The sequence below is a fragment of the Adiantum capillus-veneris genome, chromosome 20 (genome assembly GCF_014529385.1).
Source record: "Adiantum capillus-veneris isolate H3 chromosome 20, ASM1452938v2, whole genome shotgun sequence".
In the NCBI taxonomy this organism is placed as follows: domain Eukaryota; kingdom Viridiplantae; phylum Streptophyta; class Polypodiopsida; order Polypodiales; family Pteridaceae; genus Adiantum; species Adiantum capillus-veneris.
Genome location: NC_140950.1, coordinates 82906355 through 82927968, shown reverse-complemented (window position 1 = coordinate 82927968; position 21614 = coordinate 82906355).

The following is a 21614-nucleotide window of genomic DNA, read 5'->3' as shown; positions in this document are numbered from 1 at the left end:
CGGGTTGGCATTTTAGCTCGTTGACATGCATCCCACCTTTGAACATATTCCTTGGTATCTGCAAAAAGTGTTGGCCACCATATGCCTACCATTAAGATTGTGCTTGCGGTGGTCTCACTAGAGAAGTGACCTCCAGCTAATCCAACATGTGCTTGTTCTATAATGGGAATATATTCGTCTTCATTTGCACAAAGACACAAATGTTGATCCTTACCTCTCCGATAAAGTGGTTTCCAATAAGAGCAGAGTCTCTTGCTTCACTTTCAATTGCTCTTTGACGGCGTTTGCTCATATCCTCCAAAAATGTTCGGCTTGATAAGTAAGTAACTAGATAGTTACTCCACTTTGGAACATGCGATATTTGAAACAATGCCACATGAGGTATGGGTGCTTGTTTTTGTCATTGAGGACACATTTTTAGAAAATAATAAACGTCACTCCTCATAGTTGGCCAAAATACTCAAAGTCTCAAGATCCGTCGCATAGTTTAGTCTTCTGCCAAGTGAAGTCCTACTATGGTAGTATGTGTTTGACTCCGGTATTGGGTTTACTCCTCAGGATTAATGCACAACAACAATATTCCATCTCAATTTCTTTTGTACAACCTTTTAGCTAGTAATTGATACATAGCCGATTGCTAAATTAATATGTTTGTAATAGGAAGTGGTATTTGCAAATCCACTTGAGCTATGGTCATCAAGGATACCATGTTTTCCAACCATCGAGTTATCATTTCAACGGAGAACATATATGCATCTGGTAGATCATCGTCTACTCCCTTAGGTGGTCCTCCTAAAACAATCCTTGACAAATGATCTGATCTTTGATGAGTGGTGCCCTTTTTCACAACTACAATGAAATCAAATTCCAGAAGACTGATGAAGCATCTCACTATTCTTCCTGTGTTACATGGCTTGTTGACTAAGTACAATAAGGATTGGTGGTCCACAAAGAACACAAAATTGTTAGCTAATAGGTAATGTCTATAATTTTTCACGGCATAGATCATTCCTAGTCCTTCTCTTTTGATGGTGGTGTAGTTTTTCTCTGCCATATTCAACTGTCGGCTAGCATAAGAAAAAGAAAAATCAATTTTCCCGTCTCCTGGTTGAGCTAGTATACACCCGATGGCAAAATTGGAAGCATCTTATGCCAATCTGGTGCTTTCAATATTGGATCTGAAGTGAGAGTGCTACTTTTCCTGCAACTCGTTCTAAAACATGCTCTGTGATTGGAAGAAGAAAGTTGTATCTAATGGTGGCTACATTCACTTTCTTGAGATTGATACACACTCGTAATTTTCCATTTTTCTTGGGTACTACCACAATTGAAGACACCCAATCTGTGTGTCCGATTTCATAAATGAATTTGGCTTCCTTTAGCTTTTCAATCGCTTCTTTGATCTTTCTCACAAATGTCTCATTATACGTGTATGGCTTTTGTCTACTTGATTTCGCATCATCTCTCATGGGTATGGTATGTTGATATATTTCTGGATCAACACCCTTGAGATCCTTATAAGACCAAGCAAAGATATCTTGGTATTCTTTCAATAATATTAACAAAAGATCTTCTTCTTCTTATGTCAGGTTGTTTGGAATGTAGGCTGGTCTTGGCTCTTCTCTTCATTCGTCGGTCAGATCTATCTTTTTTGCGTTTTTAGGTCCTTCGTAGGACTCGCCCTGTTTTTGTAGTTCCGTGACAGGTTGTTCAACTATGATTTTTTGATGTTGGAGAATATATTTCTTGTAATGGAATGGAACACTCATTACATCTTTACCATCCTCCTTAGTGGTTTCCATTTAAGTCGTATATATCTTCTTTAGAGCTTTTTTCAACTATGATTTTTTGATGTTGGAGAATATATTTCTTGTAATGGAATGGAACACTCATTACATCTTTACCATCCTCCTATGTGGTTTCCATTTTAGTCGTATATATCTTCTTTAGAGCTTTTTTCAACTCTTGATATTTTTTGCTTCGTTCAACTCGTGTCATGGTTGAATTCTTGTCGTGGTATTTAGGTTTTTTTGAGTTTCCCTTCTCATTTTTCTCGGATCATGAAAACATGTATGACCGAGTTTAATTTCAAGGAAACAAAAATTGATCTAGAATATGGTTCGGATTATGCATAACATAAGAAAGGAAAAAAACTTTTTCACATAAGAATCTAGAATTCATGCTAAAAGACCTTTCAAAACTTTGTGTAGTTAGTTGATGATTGTTTGGAACTAGTCTTTGTGTGGTTCTAGCATTGAGAGACTATGACACGCTATACCTTTGATGATATCCCAATCTTCTTCGAAAATCCAGAAGAAGATGTTGATGATTTTCTTACTGATTTTAGAATGGTTTGTCATATCCTTGGTAAAAGGGATGACATTGAAAAAGGGGATTTTCTATTGCTATGCCTTAGAGGCAACGCTGAGCAATGGTTTTGGAGTATGTCTTCTCAGATTGAAGATGGATATACCCAAATTTCCAAAGCTTTGAAGGCCAGATTCTCTAAAGTTCCAACAACGGAGAAAGCATGGGCTTCACTACGGAGACTTCAACAACATGGTGAAGACTACTATGCTTATGAGGATATTTTTTCTCGTCAATGGGAAGGATGTGGATTTAGTTCTACATTTCCAGATTATGTAAAAATGGATCAATTTATTTCGGGTTTGTCTCCTTTCCTAAAGACTAAGGTTACTTGTAGTGGACCCTCTACCTTTGAAGAAGCGGTCACTATTGCCCGAAGGAAGTTTCACAAGTACTTCTACATCAAAAATGGTTTCCATCATGCTGGAAGAACCAACCATCATGAAAGTGTTTCTATCAAGGAGTCATCTCCTTTGCCATATTTGTCTCCTTCTACTCCGACAAATGTTGAAGAAGTTACTTACATGCCAACTGATTATTCAAGTGCTAAAGTGTGTGGCCAAGATTCAAATGAGGAATCTCTTTCTTCTACCTTTATCACAAGCATGCAAAAATCGACACAGAATATCTCAAATGGCATTGATGATTCAATAATGGATACATCCAACCTTTTGGCAGAGGATCAATTTCTAGTCCGAGCAGACGAAGCTTTTGTGCAACATGACTCTATGGAGAATGAAGACCTTGAAGGTAACCTTGATCTTATGGAATGTTCTGAGAGTGTATCTTGTCTAAAAGAAGAGAGTGAAGAAGAAGATGAAATCATAGGTGGAGAGATCATAGACCACATTGATCATAAAGAGATGATTGTGTACATGGAATGCCAACTCCAAAACAAAGTAGAAGAGTGTGAGTTGAATCCATGTGAGGATAATCTTGAAGAAGTGTTTGAGGATGTTGAAAAGCATTGGTATGACCCATGTATGTTAAGCATGGAGGAACCTATCATGCAAGAAGCCAAATGTTTCACAAAATCAAACAGTAATCCATCAACCTTTGAAGTGGTAGGATGTGAGAAGTTACAACCTTGCCAAAGGGGGGGCTTAGAAGGGGATGAAGAACATGGGAGAGTAGTAAAAGATAAAATCATAAAAGGAAACTATCAGAAGGGTATCATTCTCTCCTATGGTGTTTCAGTGGGTGGCTCTTCATTCATGGGACAATCTCTTAGTAAGGAAATCCAAGCTTTTGAAGCCCCAATCATCTTCATATTGGGTTTCACCTCTTCAAGGTCAACTTCTCCTCTCTTCACATATACCTTTCATCGGGGACACCATACCTTCTTAAGTGGAAGAGGACATGAATACTTGGTGATAAACAGATGTTTCCAAATCTTCTTCATTTGGTTCTTTGGTGTATGGAGGTCGCACATTGTGATGCTTCTGGTCTTCATCATAGATGAAAAACTTGTTGATTGCTACATGTGGATATTTCATCAATCAGTACCAAAATCTATTCTCTTCCAATGTGTTGGAAGCAATAGAAACCTTTGTCTATTATCTACTTATGTGGTAAACTATTTGCAATATATTCCAATAGCGGTTGGAAGCATGGATCAAGCTTTCCTAAATCATGAAGGTCATAGAATTTTTGACTTGATGAGCCTACCCAGGTTGAATGAATTTTATGAGCTACAATTCAGGAATTTGCTCATACAAGCTCTTGAAGATCGTAGCAGATACATCAACTTTACACAGAAGGAAGAGCAACCAATCTTTCATATCACATTCATAGTGATAGATGCAATGATGGACAACAGTAAAATCTACAAGTTTCTTCAACCGAAGTCAGTAAGTGATTCCATACCATACATCTCGCTTTGGGAAAGATATTTCAAGATCTTTGATCCTGGGGGGTGCTTATGGAAACTTTCTCGATGGAGGAGGTTTACTCCGTCACTTCATTTCATCCTGCTATTGGCTCCGAGAACCTTTCATATCACACAAGGTTTTTTAATCATACAACAAAGGTTCTTCAAAGATGAGAGCAGACAAAGACAGACGTTACACAATCTACATGTTGTATGATCGGATAAATGGTACATGAATGTACCATTATCTAAAGGGGGGGCTAATGATAGCCGTTTTTCGGCTTTCCATAATTGTTATAGTAAGTTAACTCACCCTATCAAATCACTCAAACATTTTGGTTATCCCTACCATTTCACTGTACATAGGCGTGTGTGAGTTAGGGGGCTTTTCCCATATCTTCTTAACATCCTCAGCTAGCTAGTCACTGGGCTAGTTGAATCAAAAAAATAAAAGTATATTATGGCCTCTTTGTGTGTAAATATTTCATTGTATATATGGCCTAAATATAGGGATTTTTTATAATTATTTTGGTATTTCATTTAAATATTTCTAATTAGGTGTGTGTTTTATTAAACCTATGTACACCTTCTTTCATCCTCTTACACCATAATTATATTTTTTGCCTATATGTACATACTCTAACCTCATATTTTTCTTTTATACAAATCACTCCCACATTTTCACCCTCACCCTCGTGAAAACAAAAAATTGATTTCTACTCATTGGTTACGTTTATTATATTATTTACTTGCATACATTTTCCTCTTTCACCCAAAATAATTCAAGGATGGACCATATCATATGATTCCAATATATTTCCATATCCATAACTCCTCCATATTTTTATTATTATGTTTACTCATTATTCTAACACCATGTGCTCATTGAGCTAAAGTCCATGAATAGTCCATACACTAGTCCCACCATGTATATATTTCTTTATTCACCAATAATCCTCCTCCATGCATGGGTCAAGGGCAACTTGGATGCTTTGTATTATAATATGACAAAGGAGGGGCTCACTCTTGGATGCATTGTACAAATTCAACAAAGGAGGGGGCCACTAAAAGACTTTTGCAGGCATAAAAAACAGGCTTTTTGGTGAGAATTTTGGCACCTATCTCCACTCCGAATTTGGAGCGGTGGTCAAAAGAGAAAATGTAGCTCACGCTCTGAATAATCACCTCAAATTTTTTCATGATTTTTGGAGCTACCAACGGTGAGCTATGATTTTTTGAGTGGACCCCAGTCTGCCCACTTTTCTCACAAGTAGCCCTTAGTCTTCTCTCACCCTTCCACACACCTACTCACTCTTACACATCCCTCCCTCTCCTTCCCTCACTCAAACCTGCATTTCCATGGCTTCTCCCACCCTCTTCACCATTACCCTTGTCTCTCATCCCTATAGTTCTTTTATGAACCTCTACATACATACTCTCTCTCTCTCTTTCTCTCTCCTTACTTACTTTCACCTTATCTACCATCAATAATGCTCTCTTTTGAGCCCACACCCATGACTCAAGCAGACAAAGAAGGCCCGCAATGTTTTGATATTCAAAAAAATCATAATCCTGATTTGTTAGCTTGTAAATTAGGATTTCCAATAATCTTTATGAGGGGTCTCCAACCTATAAATAGACCCCTCTCCTTCTTGTAAAACAATCTCCAACATCTCACATAGCACCCCAAAACTCTATGCGTGAGGAGAGACTTAGGTGTAGCAACCACTTGTGAGCTTCCCTCTTGGTGTGAGAGAAGCCTTCAAGCTACACATTGCAAGTGAGAGAGCGTGAGTTTCTCAAATCTCAAAACCACTATTGTATATGCTCCTTCATCATCAATAAATTGAGGTTTGGTGCATCAAAGGCGTGATTCGACGTTCAAATCTTCGTCCTTCCATTTGTGCAATACGGTTTGGTGAATTCAAGGTGACTTGTGTATTTTGAGTTTCCATCGGTTGATCTTGATTTTAGAAAGTGTTTTAGCGTGTTTTTCATTGCCAATTTTGTGTCCATTGTAAGAGGGTATTGTGGTGAGAGGTCTCCCACACCCTAAGACAGTGTGTGTGTGTTTTGGCAATGATTAGCAATCACTAAGCATTGAGTGAGTTTTTGTACAAGCTCTACGATAGCATCATAACAAACCATCTCTATTTGCAAGTCACAAATAAGGTATTACGCAAGATCCTTTCCTCTCTCTCTTCTCTTTGCTCTAGCTCTCTCTGGTCCATTTCATGTGTGTCTTGGTGTGAGGTTGCTTGTCTGTGTTGTGTGGTGCATCTTCTTGGTTGTGCCAAAATCTCTCTTGCGTCCTAGTTCGCATACCATAACTAGGTGGTGCCCCTATCTTGTTTGTGTTTGGCTGTGGGTTTGTTGTTGTGTTGTGCTTGTGGTTGCCCCAGCCCCAATTGAGCAGCACGGGAGCCTTGAGGGGTGTTTAGAGGTCGCCTCTCTTGTTGCCCACCCCGGACCGCCTCACTAGTCTTTCTTCTACATGTATCTCTAGCTCTGGGAATCTTGCAATATATTGCTTCATTCGAGCTGCACAATCCCTAACAGACTCACCTTGTTTTTGTTTGAAGCTATAGATTTGAGCTACTGTATTATGTTTGATCCTCGTTTTGGAACATGCAGCTACAAATCCTAGAGCTAATGTGTTTAAGTCCATGATTGACCTTGGTGGAATGTTTTGGAACAAAGGCAGTGCTTTTCCTTCTAATGTCATTCCAAACCCCTCGAATTGAGTATGGAAATCAAATATGCGTTCTGCTCTTAGCACTTGCTTAAAGCTTGATAAGTGGTCATATGGATCTCCAGATCCACTATAATTTTTGACCCATTTTTGAAAATAAGCTGGTCTGACACGTTTGTTTAGTTCAACTCACGGTCTCTTGGAAATTGGTCGTGTTCCGAGTCCTTCAAACCAGTCTGTTGGAAATAGTGACTCATGGAGCCTTGGACTGTGGCTTTAGTGTCACCTGGTTTTCTTCGTGATGAGGTGGTTTCTGGTTTCTTAACATTACTCTCAAAATATCTCTTGCGGAGTTAATCTCTTGGAGTAGTTTCTGGTCCTTGGCCCAATATCCAATCCCTTATGGAGTACCCTTGGTATTTGGTTTGTTCCACCTCCTCAGGAGTCATCATAGCAAAGTTATTGTCATAAAAATCCCTAAAGAGGTAGGTCGGTAGATCTGCTGAACCCTTGTCTTTGATTTTGAAGATGTAAATGATCTTCATGGACGTTAGTTGTCTTGATTTGGCGTGAGAAGTACATAGGAGATCTTTGACATTTCTATCCTCCAACCAATAGACACCGATCCTATGATTATCTGTGCTTAGCCGTTTCAAAGGCTTCAAATCAACTTGATCGTATCCTTCAAATTATAAAGTTGGTGGTCCTTCTTTTACTGCCATATCTAGAATTATGGTATTTACTTTTAATCCCCATTTGTCTATCACACGTCATGGTTTTTGACTTGTAAATACTGAGTTCCGTTTCTATCCATGTACATTTTTCCTTGTTTGTTTGTTTGCCCTGATTTCCTCTTCAAACTCTATGCCATGGTTGTCAATGCTAATGGCATACTCTTCATTAGGATCCAGGTAAACCTGAGCTCCATGGCGATTAGTCTTATAAAAAGAGAGTATATGCTTATATCGCATTGTCTTCCCAATTTTTGAGTGAGTCGAATAGGACGACATTTAAGATGTTGACTCTGAAAAAGTGTTTGATACTTCTTCAAGGATAAAGTGCAAGGGATTGCCTTGATTCACACTTTCTTTGGTGGATACTCTACTAGCGGTCTCTCCAAATATGCTTTGATTTGATAGTATACAGCCAGATCTAAGGTTCATATAGACTTGTGAAGCCCTGGATACTGTACTTATCGTTGGATTGACTGGTTTTTGTCAATTTCTGTCAAGATTTCAATTCCTTGTCTGCAACCCGATTCCTATATCAATTTTAATCAAGTTAGCTATTCCTTCACAAAGACTATACAATTTTTGCTAACTATTGTGCCTGGTCTCTGTGTATCACTTCGAATCGAGCTAAGTGAGTCAGCAGTTGAGACTTTCAAATTTCACTTTTGCAAAACGCCAAAGAACTAATCTGCAACCTGGAAACTGAGTAAACATGTACTAATTTGGATCCGATTGAACCCAAAATTGCCCAGTGGCCTTGTATTATGTTGGTCTAACACTGTACAAGTTCAAAAGTAAAAAATGGTGTCTTTGTGTAGCAGTAGTAAATAATAGCGATTACTACTTTTCTCAGTTTTTTGCATTTTTTGGCTTGATTTTCCAAGTATGCAACTTGTTTAGGTCTCTTGACAAGTTTCACTAAGTTTGGACAAAATTTGTTCAAGTTATCAACTATTTCGTGTCTACAGATTCGGTTTTCAAGAATCTGGGCGCTTAAGTCTCACTTTTGTGATCCAAATTTCATCAAAATTGATTTGTGTGGTCTACTTGATATGCTTGACCTTGTGGTATACTCAAATGTGCAAGAATATTAATTTTGGTCAAAGATGTAATTAATCGCGATTATTTACTCTTGCTATTTTTGTGCACTTTTTTGCAACAATATTGACACAGATCTGTTAAGCATCTTAACTTAAGCTCCCTAGCCAAGTTTTATCAAGTTTGGACAATTTTTGTTCAAATGGTCGTCAATTTTGTATTTGCAGACTGTCTTTGCAAATTTGGCCACAATTTTCAATCCAATGATCCAAATCTTACCAAATTAATTGGTTTGTGGGCTTAATATGACATGTTAAAACTAATGGTATGTTGACTTGGTCAAAAAAGTTGAAAAATGGGACATAAGTAAATATTCACGATTATTCACTTCTGACAAATTTTTGCATCTTTTGGTTAAATGAGCATGTACACTTGTCTATCACATCAATATAAGCCTATAAGTCAAGTTTCATTGAGTTTGAACAAAATTTTCTCAATTTACACTCAAGTTCTCGAAAGTTAGTACATAATTTAGTTTTTACCCATTTTTTGGTCAGTTTAGTGATCCAAATTCTATGGGCCTTCACAAAAGTTTTTTGTACACATGCATAGAGTCTCTACTTTCAACCTTGGTCAGTTTTGAGCTGAAAGTAAATAATTGCGATTATTTACTTTAAACCTAAAATGAACATTGTTTTGAACTTTTTTCTTGGACAGTCTTTTCATGAGCTATTTTAAGCCTCCGAGTCAAGTCAAAACTTAATTTGGCCTAGAATATCAAGAAAAAGTAAATAACTTGAGTTTTTGCAAACTCTTGAAATTTTTACCTCAATGTGTCCTTGAGATTTACCCACTGGTTCTTACAACTTTTAAAGCATACTCTCTAGCCGGATTGAGTGGTTGACAGTCTTTTGGTGCTATTTCTAGCCGTAGACCTGAAATTTTGCAACTTCACATAACAACTCACAATTGATTCTTTTGGAGAGAGCAATGTTCTGAAATCGACCTTGCATTCTACTTATCCTACTCCTAGGTTCTACTGCAATGGGGTTGTGGAAAGTGTTCACAAACACTTCTCTTCTTCTATTAAAAACTCCTCACAACCAGCTTTTATCTCTTTTAGGTACTCCATTGTGAACTTGTGTCCAACTCTTTTTGGATCCCTTGTATTTGGTTGCAAAGAGGCTTGCTTTAGCTTTTTCTTGCAATCTGATGGTAAAGGTAAGACCACTGGTATCGCTTTCTTTGCCACCATATTGTACTTGGTCTCCACACGCACTTTCGATCCTTCATTAGCATTGAAATCTTTAGGATCTTCAAAAGACTCAGTCACATGATACATTTCTATAAAGCATACTTCCGCAACGTGGGTTCCATCTTGCATGCTAGAGTCCATTATAGCCTCAAGCTCAAGCATAGTATCTACATGAGAAACTTTTTCAAAGAAACCCACAATGAATTCACTATCCTTTATGAAATCACTTTCCTTCATGTATTTCTATACATTATATACATAATGTCGTTGTTGTGTAGGTTCGCTTCCATGATGGAAAAAGGAGTAGAGAAATGCAAGTTAAGCTTCTTTGGAGCCTACTCAATTATTGAGCAGTGATCAGGGCTTGTTAACATGCCAAATTTAATGATTAATGTGTGCCATATGCGGTTGTAAATAGCCAACAGAGGCCTTAATGATTCTAAAAAGAAGTATGCTTGAAGTGAGCACATACGGGAGATTGTGATCTAGAACTATAGTGCTTGAAGTGCTCTACCAGTTTGTCTTTACGACTCGTCAATTGGAGCTACCGTGAGGAAGTTTGAAGTTTGAGTTAATGTAGATCCATATTGCATTGGGCAATTGCAGCTAAGCAGACAGAGATGAAGTAGATGCACGACATGAAGTGCACACTTTGTGGAGCACGTTTATCTTCTCAAATTAGTAATTGGAGTTCTGGTTGCCAAGATATTGGTCGTTAAAGATTCATCGGGGGCCGGTTCCGTACCAGTCCGGTCCGCTCAATCGGTGTGCCATTTGGGAATTTTGAGCTTCAATCAGGGAATGCCAAAATCTGATATGCTTTGGTAGATATAATGTGGTGCCCGTACGGAAGCAGATAAGGTGATGAAGAGATTCATATCCGGAATGTCGTCTCTTGGATTTCAATGATCGCGGGATATACCCAACAGAGGCAAGGCGAGGAAGCTGGCTATTTTGAGCAGATGCAAAGAGAAGAAAACTCTCCAAATGCAATCACGTTTACTTGCATATTGAAGGTGTATGGCACTATCGAAGAAGTAATGCGGGCAACAAATTTACATTGATATTGTTAGTCAGGGGATGTTGGAAAATGATGTCATGCGAGGGATTGCCTTGGATTGATATGTATGCTAAATGGGGTGACGTTGGGGGAACCGGACACCCACTTCAATGGCCGCCCACTTGATTAAAAAAATAGGGCTTTAATGTGAATGGGAAGGGGAAAAACTGGCCATGGCGTGGACAAGCAATGAAAGAGGATTCACAAGGAAGAACGAGAACGTAGCGGCGGCTATGGTGCTCGGACAAGCTTGTGCATGAAGACGATACTTCTTAGCTTGCAAGGGCACCATCATTTGGTACCAGCCACAAAAAAAATAAACTTATCGAGTCTCTCACGTGACAGATCATCATGCTGGGTCCCATGCCACATCAGTCACACAACACCGTGACTGATGGGCCAAGGCAAAAATAGGGGGAGGAGAGAAGAAGAAGAACGGGGCGTGAAGGGTTACAAAAAAAAAATCAAGCAAAGGGTAGCTCTCCCTGTTGTCCTCGGCTAGCAAAGCAAAGGGAGGGCTCTCTCCCACTCACTCTCTCTCTCTCTCTCTCTCGTGCTTGAGAACCAAAGCAATTCACTCTCTCTTGCGGGCTTGAGAACCAAAGGAATTCACTCTCTCTCTCTCTCTCTCTCTCTCTCTCGCGGGCTTGAGAACCAAAGCAAAGGGCTCTCTCTCACTGTCGTGTTGAAGAGGGAAACAAAGGGCTCTCTCTCGCTCTTGTGCTTAAGATGTGAAGCAAGAGAATGGCTCTTTGTCTTGTGTTGGAAAAGCCACGACAAGGAAGGTCTTGCATGACACAAGGGAGGAACGAGAAAGAGAGGGGGGGATTTTTTAGATCTCTCTCAATTAAGCATGAGGCGTACGATAGAGGCAACCAAAGAATTCTACAGAAAGTTAGTTTACAGATCATGGCCATAAGGAAGATTGAAGCAAGAAATTGTAGAGCTGTTGGTAATAATTGAAGCATGATGATTGATATAGTGAACTTAAATTAAAATTTGTAGAATCCAAGAGCAGTTGGAGCTACGGTAAAGTGGTAGGCAAAAATTTTATTCATCGACATCAGACTGAAGGTTGATTAATCATCATCTTAACACTAGTCCTATAAAAAATCAGCCACTTTTGTGGCTTTTTAAGACTTTTGTAAAAACTTTATCAACAGTATGTTAGTTATCTAAATAGAAAATGGTTTCAAGGAATTATAACCAACACTCAGTATGAGTTGATAAACAATAGTACAGAGCTAATTGAAGGATTAAAGGTGTCTTTCCATTGGCATTTTCTACAACTAATTTGTGCAGATGAACACAATTTTTCTACTTTCTTTTTTAAGTAAATCAAACTATTGTTAATTAGGACCAAACTTCTTTGAAAAATCCCTCAATAGGTATGTGATAGATGTACCAAGATTTTTTAACCATATACAAAGATGTCAATATTTTTTACTTCTCCAAGTAAAGTGTTAAAGTGCAGTTTTACGTAAAATTTACTAGTTTTAAAAAAGTAAAGCATTTATTTTTAAGCTTTTCATGTAAATTGTGTATTTAGAAACTTTTTCATATCTTGAACCCATGTTAGTGGGTACACTGCGACGGACGATGGAGCACAGCGAAAACACAAACCAACAAACTGTCAATCCGAGGATGTAGTTGACCCGATTAGGGCATGGAGGCAATCTCTGGGTTGTCAACCCTGAGATAGACACTAACAACACTCTACAATCACTAATCATACCACAACACTACCATAAAGCAAAGAAACAAACAACGCATCCTACGAAACACTACAAGCTCGAAACAGTCTCAAATCATATCGGAATGACTCGAAATCGGAGGGCAAGATTCACAAGGACATATCCTATATGGCCAAACACCTGAACGCTGAAAACCATAACTGTAAGACCTCTAATCGTTGTCGCGATAGGCTCAAAATAGTAATTTTCAAAGTTTTCGGAACTGATCTACAAAGACATCAACAAGAAGAGCTTCTCGCCTTGATTCTAACGACTACTTGATCATTCAGAATGGATATCTTTTGAGGTACTTACAACCAAATATAGCTCGTACTAGGCGGGCTCGCGATGTGGTCCTCGAATTGCATTGCTTGTGTCGACGCGAGAGCTCCTCGATGCTAACACACCCCTACTCTCAGATCTGCAATGTGATTAGTGTGCGCGACGATGTGTGTGCGTGAAGCTCACTACCTTGTGCTGCAGAACCCACGACTGTATATTAATTGAGATAACGTAATGTGTCTGTTACAAAGCCTTAGGTTTCATCTTATATACAAAGCCTTTCAACCTAATGTCCGACCAAATGACCTGAATTGTCCCTAGGCTTCTACAGAGCTTAATTACAAGAAATTGAGTTGGCTTAACTCATTATACAAGCATCTGTGGCCAAAATACAAGTGCCGACTTAAAATATGAGGCTCCCATAAACATTACAAAAGTGGCCGTAATGGCTCAAAATAATAATAACGGGATATTCGATGACGTCCATGAACTCGTATCTTCATGTTGCAGCATCCATCTTCATATTAATTACTTATCACCATCTTCATGTGGAATCTTTATAGAATCTTAATGGAATCTTTATGGAAACATTGTTTAAAGGTCGTCCTTTCAACACTCTCCCCCTCCGAATTCTTGTTGTCCCCGACAAGACCCTATGTATTTGCTGGCCTTGACGAGTTCTTGATGTCTTGGTGTTGATTGAAGTTGTTGTGACAGCCTCTTCTGCAGTTGGTTGCTTTGCGTGATGTTACAGCTGCCATGAAGTTGTACCTGTAGTGTATCTGAAGCCTAGAACTCTCCCCCTCCGATTGGTTGTTGTATCTTGAATTGCATGAGGTTGTATCGACTTGTTGGTGCAGCAGGTCGTTGTCATTGTAGCTTTAGTTTGCTTTTCCTGTGGTTGTTATCTGGCAGGCGTACCTGTAAGTTGACTTGAAGCTTTTTCAAGCTGTTTTTTGGCCTCTCCCTTTTGACTTGTCAGTAGATTTGAAATTAGTAGTGTGGGGATATCGTGGTTCTTCTTGTTTCTGTTGTTATAAAAAATAAAAGAGTAAAAGTAAAATGTAGCGTATATACAAAATGAAGGTCTTGGATACCTGGATAAGACTAAAGGGAAAAACCCAGTGGGAAAAAATGTCTTTAGTCATAATTAAATGAGAGGCTATATGTACTTAGGTTTTGAGTGTTATAGAGTTATGATGAGTTAAAGTACATATGGCCATATGGCTACTAGTATGGGCTTGATATACATAGATAAGTGTAAGTAGCTTGAAGTTAGAGTCATTGTTGTTGAGCAAAGGCTCATAAAACCTGTTTTCGCTTGGTCATCGTCATTTGTTTGAGTAAGTGCATGGGTGGAATAAAAAAGAGTGCCTAATGCATATGTCCAATGATGGGACATCTATATGCTTGCACAGAGTTATGCATGTTAAACAAGATGCGGTGCGAGAGAAGAGTATTGATGGGTTCTTAATGGAGTTAGTGTAGCGAGAAAAACATATAGCATGAGTGCTTCAAAAGCTTTCACTACTCACAAGAAGGGTTTTTGCTGTCGAGGTTTTTTCACTCTTCCTCACTGTGTCAAGTGCATGAGTGTTTTTGTTTTGGACTACTCCGCCTTCTCCACCTTATATATTATATGGACTTTGACTCTTATGCTCACCTCTTCCAGCATGAGCGACATGACTTTATGTATGCTCAACTCTCCAGCTTGAGCTTATACCTATTAGCTAAACTCATAGACCACATAAAAATATTAACTTGAAGCTTGGGTCTGACACTTTGCTCATTTAGTGGCTTAACTGCCCGACTCTAGACTCTTATGCCATGTAAGTTTAATGGCGACTTGGACTTACTTGATCGCATCCTTAAATCGAATTCCATATGCGTTTGATGTTTATGCCTTTCTCGTTAGTTTCTGTTTGAGATGCCATGTTGTCCAATACATTGGCATATATCTGCTCTTCATTCCTTGGTAGAAAATTGTGGTCGCTTGATGAGACAGGTATTGATGTTGAAGCAATGGTTGATGAAGTCTTCTTCTTCCAAATAGTGTTCTTCAAAATTGTGACCTCCGCATTTACCGTTGCTTTCTTTTTGTTGTTAAGAGGATGTGAAGGAGTTGTGTATCTTTCTTGTTGTTGAGCCTCAATCGCGGATTTTGGAACCCACATTGTTCTTGGGCCTGGTGTGATCTCCTTTGCCACTTGCCTTGTTTCTTCTTTGACATGATGGTACCTTGTCTTTAATTTCCAGATATGGCTGTTACTTTTTTAAAAGCCTTGCTCTTGTAGTAATTGACGAGGGATCCATCTATAGGTTGTAGTACTCTTGGGTGTGGTGGGTGGCTGCTCTTGATTTCTTGATGTTTCTTGCTTTTCCTGGGTGATTATTTGATAAGCTACTACCTTAGGTAACCAGATTTGAAAGTTACCCTTATAGAATCCTTGTGCTTTGAGTAACTCGACTGGAATGAATCTTTGGACTTGCTTGGAGGTGATCTTCACTTGACTTTGTTGGGTAGTCTGGTAAAATTCTGATTTCATTACCCAAACTTGGTGTATGGTTTGTCTAGTGAAAGACCTTCTCTTTTGCTTTTTGTACCTATCCTTTCTCTTGGTTGAGTTATGTGATTGACGTTGATGGCTTTGTTGATTCTTGTCTGAGTGGTTGTCATGGGATGGATATCGCCAAGCTGTTATCTTGGGCTTGTTGACCGAAACATCTGAATTTCCTTTCTTGTAGCCTTGTGCAATAATTGACTCGCTTGATGTGATCCATCCTGTTACCTTTGCTTGTTGAGGTTGTTCCTGTGATTGTTTCCAAATTGGATCAGTAACTTTAATCTGTGCCTTGGATACTAGCACTTAATTGACCTGTTTTGACTTTCTTTGACTTTCGGGTGATGGAAACTTCGGTTGATAGACTTTTTGTATGGGTTTCCATTTTTTTGTTGATGGTTTGGCTTTTGATGTAGAGGCTTTGTCTTGCACTTGCATTTGTTGGGCTAGAGACTCTGGGCTTACTTTAGCTTTGCCTTTTTCAATAGCCAAGAATCTTTGAACCGTTGTAGGCTTGACCTATGTTGCCACTTGATAGCTTGTTGTGATGACCATTGTTGAAGATTCAAGCTCGTCTTCAAAAACTTGTGCCCATGGCTTGGACAAAATCAAGTGTGTTCCCATTTGCGAGAATCTACCACCAAGAATTGTTTTTTGACATTCTGTGAGTGTAGTTGGAGAGTAGCTTCTGCAATCCCCATACTTATACCATCTACTTCAGGTGAGAGATTTACCTTTATCTGAATATCATAAAGCTTTGGCTTACCTAGAAGTAACCACATGGCATATGACATGACATTAGTCGTGGAATTTGTATCAATTTCTGCCATAAAATTCATCTTGACTCCGTCTTGTGCACTTAGCAAAAAGTTGATCTTCTTTGGTACTAGATTGCCTGTGTTCTCTTGAGTGACTTGAGCAATCTTTGGCATGGGCTCCTTGGCGTCTTCTTCTTCATTGTTCACACTTGTGAGTTCATCTGTGTGTTCTAGCTCTTTCTTGACCACCATTTCCTCTCAAATGTCTTTTGGAGACAAAATCAGTATTTGGTTCCTGTAGAGTCATAGGCTCTTCTTCCTTGACTTCAGCTGTTGAAATGTCACCAATAGTGTCTGAACTTCCTGTCACTTGCTGTACCTCTTCTTTGATTGATTCCAAGTCTTCATATTGCTCATTTGTAGGCGCTGGACCTGAAGCATCTTCTTTGGATCTTAGCCCTTCTTCCTGCAACTTTGCTTCGTTAACTTGCGGCTCCTCCTTTGTACTATGCATTTGAGTTGGACAGTTTGTAATCAAGTGTGTTATCGCACACTGATCGCAAAGAGCACCTATTTCTATATGACCAGTATTCGGATTAGGTATCTGGTTTTGTGCTATCCCCATAGATGATAACCCTGTTTTGAACTTTTCTTGTGTAGTGTTTTGTAGTGGTTCACTTTGTGTCATGTCATCCTCCGGTGCGGATGTGTGCTCATGCACGTGCTTTGACTGATCATGCGTGAGTGATGGATTTATTTCCATACTGGGTTGTACTCCAATCTCTTGAGAGTGATCATTGATATGTGTCGAAGTAGGGTTAGACACACATACTTCTTGACTCCTAGCTATTGCACTTGTTTGGTTCATCTCCTGCATTTGGTTCTGGCGGTAGTATGTAAGATACTTCATTGGCTGACCATTCTTCAGAGATAAAATCTGGGTAATAGAATTTATCCCTTGTCATGCAATAATTCATTCGATGCTCGACCCATAGGCTCTTTGGTGCAAGGTTTCCATTGATCCATCTTTGCAGAAAGTAATCTGAGTAAATTGGGTCCTTCCATCTGGTTTCACCGTCCCAAAATAAAAGTAATTGCCCTTCATCCCTAAGTTGGGCCTCCTCTTCTTCATCAGTAAGAATCTCATCACTCAATGGTATTTCCAGGTCACGAAGTGAGAAAATGATTTGGCAAAAATCTTCTCTGCGTACAAGAGCTAAACTCATGACTAGGCGATAAACATTACCAGCTAGAGACTTGTAGTTTATGCCTAATGTTGATCCATCTTCAATGGCATCAAAGTATGTATTATTTTCTTCAAGGATGTCATGATTTGTTATTGCTCTGTACCAACGATCAGCTCTATCTTTGTATAAACCATTAATTTCTCGCTTTCCTTGGTTTTTCTGGACCAATTTAACTTCCCTTGGATAATAGGCAACTTTTGAGAGGTCTTGTTGGGACAACCACTCTATTTTTGTTTCAATATTTGATTTAGTTGCATGTAGTCTGATCCCCAACAATCTTGAACCAAACTAGGATGTGGATGTGGATGTGGTGTGCCTGTGCATGTCTCTATTTGCACTACCTGAATTGTTGGGGTTTCATTTGTGTCTTGCTTGGTCTTGCGGTAGACATTCTCTTCAGTGTCCACATAGCATGGTAGTTCCTTGTGGAAACCCACCAACGTCAGTCGTATCCCTTCTACTTTGACTTTCATGAATGAGATAGATGCACCTCTTTGAATTTGTTGCATCTTATCTAATCCATCTTTGTCTTCTCTTGGGCTGATTATCTTCCTTGTTTGGGCTCCTTGCCTCTGAGGTTCCAGTGGTGAGAGATGCATCATGTGGTGGTGATTTGCATCTAGCACTTTGGATAGCTCTCATACCTCCCTCCGTTGTAGCAAGTGTAGCAATACCACCCAATGATATTGTAGAAATCATTGAGGTATTCACTTCTTGCCTATCTGACCCTTCATTATATGAATCACAAGCAGGATCACCCATAGAGTCATTTGTCTTGACTTTGAGTTCCTCATACTCAGATTCTTCATCTGTCTCACACATAACCTTAGCATGTAGTAGGGGACTATGTCATACCCATTCTCATCGCAAAATTTTGTTGGTGTGGTTTCATTAACACAGACATCCAAAGTAGCCAATATCTGAGTCCACTCTAGCGTTCTAATGCCTCTTCTGGAAAAGGTTCTCTTATGTAAGCATCATCTTCTAAGACCCTCTCTAAGGCATTCTCATTTCTCCCAAAGTCACTACACTGCTCCACACATCCAGATTTCTTTCTTTTTGCCCATCCACGTATGTTCTGTTGATCCACTTTGTGTTGCAGAATCAAAATCTTCCACGGGCGTTCTAGTTACATCTCAGTAACTATGATTTCTCATATTTACACATGTTGTGGTTTCAACATGTCTCAAGTATAGATAATCATAACCCCAATCTTGTACCATCTTGAGTTGCCTCATGAATGGTCTTCCAAGAATGATTTCATAGTTATTTTTCTTGCCAAAGTCAACTATGGAAAAAGTATGCGCATACTCTATACCACAAGAAGACACCACTATCGCTTCTAGCAATCCCATGGGTCTTTCCACATGCCCATTAGCTAACTGTATTTTTATTCTGGTTGTTCTAAAGGCAGGCCTACCCCATTTCTCCCATATTTGTTTTGTTGCTATGGCAATTCCTGCTCCGCTGTCAAGTATAGCTTTCGTTTCAATCCCATTGTACTCGACAGGCAAAGTGGCATTACCATCTTCTCCTTCACAGTACTCTCCTACTTTGTTCAGAGGTACCGGTCTTACATTTGATCTAGGCTTCTCGATCTCATCTAGCTCTTTTTCCAGGAACCTTAACGGGCTTTTGATCCCAATTTTTTCCAAGCATTTTCCTATATCCGTCCACATACTTGGCCTGATTTTCAAAAGTTCTGCCAACGTAATTGTGCACTTCACTGGCGTGGATAGCAAGTCAGTCAAAATTTTTGTGTCCAATTCTTTTGCCCCTCCTAGCCTCTGTGATGGAACTCTCTTAATCTCAGATTTTGCCTCAAAATATCCCATGTATTGTCGCAGTTCTTAACGATGCAGGTCTACTGTCTTCGGAGGCTATCGATCCTACGTCACCATGATATGACCTCGCATCAACACTCATTTGTGGTCTATCTAATGTGATTTTAGAAAAAGGTGCTGGTCCAACACCCTCTTCTCTTTTTTGGGCATCTCAGACAGCCTTCCATAACTCCTCTGGCCACTGCTCCTCAACTATAGGAACATAGGGTGGGAAATCCCTCATTGATTCATCTGTTGTATTTTGGACTACCCTTGAGTCTTGCGACCTTGGCAGTGGTTCTTCCCTATGATCCACCTCTTCTCTAGGCAATTTGTCTACTTTAACACTCTCATCTTTGTGCACTGGGGTGACTATCCTATCCTTCAATTCTGGTGGAGGTGGTTCTAGCAATGCTTGAGTAGTTTCAATGAGCTGCTTACACATTTCTAGCCTCTGCTTCTCTAGTTCAGGATAAGGATGGGTCATCCATCTTTGTTCTAAGGTCTCTCTATTTTTCAATCTAGCCTCATAAGCTTGTAAAATCGTGTCTAAAGGCTCATTCACTTTATCCACTAGGACAGATCCTCCTGAACTAGCACTCTTGGGTGCTTCAACTGATTTAAGGGTTTTAGCTTCCCTTTGCTGTGTCTGTTTCTCTTGAGTTGTTTCCAACTCAGCTATAACAGCCTTTTCTTGTCCTTTCTCCCTTTCTAGTCTCGCTTTCATTCTAGTCCTTCTTGCTCGTCTAGAGTTTCTACGGCTTTTGGAACTCTTACTAGTCTCTCCATCTGTAGGCTTCTGCTCTTGCACTTTTGCTTGTGCTCTTGTGACAACGTTTACTGGAGCAACTTGCTTACTTTAATCTTCTTGTTGTTTAAGCACCTGTTCTGTTGCATTGTTTCTTGCTTTGTTGTTGTTGTCGTCTCTCCTTTTGTTGCGGCTCGTTACTGGTAGAAGGAAAGGTAACATGTGGCTGCATTTTACCTTTCTTTCTTGGATTCTTAGGACAATCCAAAATCATATGTGTGACTGCACACTCATTACAATATACATTTATCATGATATCATGGTGTGGACAATCCTTAACAAGTGATCACTACTACCACATCTGTCACATGGACGTCTTGGTTGTTGTGGAAATACTTGATATTGACCTTAAAGTGGTCTCTGATCTACCACATATCTTTCTATTTGAAGCTCATGACTCACATATGCATTTCTAGCAGCTATGGGCCTTTCACTTAAGAACACTTGTTTCGCTACAGGATAATATCTAGGCGGTTGAGACATAACATGCTCAAACCCTGGTGGAGTCTTAGGTCTATAGTCAAGACAATGTTGCGTCGGATGGTCCCCTCCACATGTCATGCACGTTCATCGTTGAGGAACTCTATAGGTTGGTACTCTGTCAGAGTGGTTGATGCGTTGCATCACATTCTCTATGATTTGCTCCTCAACATTTACTTGGTTTTGTCCTAGATTCCCTCTTTGATCCTCAAGATCAGTGGTTTTCGTTTTCTCGCTCGCATCATTCATCTTCTTCTGACCATCTTCATAGAATTCGCAATTGTCAACTAGGTCAACTCCCGCTTTGGTCACCTCTTCTAAGGTTTGGTATCTTTTCGTGTATAGGTCTTTTTGGAGATCCTCATTCCTAAGCCCTCTGATGAAGCATAGGATCTGACGTTCTGGCGTGGGTAACCCTTGGGTAGGACATCTAGCAACATATTGCTTGAAATGCAGTATTGCATGTCGCAATGTTTCTGTTTTGCCTTGTTTAAATTCCTGAATCTTAGGAAGGGTGTTATGTTCTATGCCCCTCTTAGTGAATTCTTGAACGAATTCATCCAACATTTTCTCAATGGTTGTGAACTCTCTCCGGTTAATAGTTCAAACCATGCTTGTGCATTGTCCTCCAATGTAAGTCCAAAACCCTCATACTGCATGTGGAAGTCCTCTACTCGTTCTGCTCGTAGGACTTGCTTGAAAGCCGAGACGTGGGCGTATGGGTCTCCTATGGAATTTTACTTTATATTTACCCATTTTCTTAGCTGAGATGGTCTTATACTTTAGGGTGAAAAGTATGGAACCATACTCCTCTCTAGTATCGTTTCATCTCTCCTTATCGCTCTAGGAGGAAATCCAGGTGGTGGTCTCCTTTTTGGAATTCTCTTAGAGGTTCCTGTGTTTGGTGGA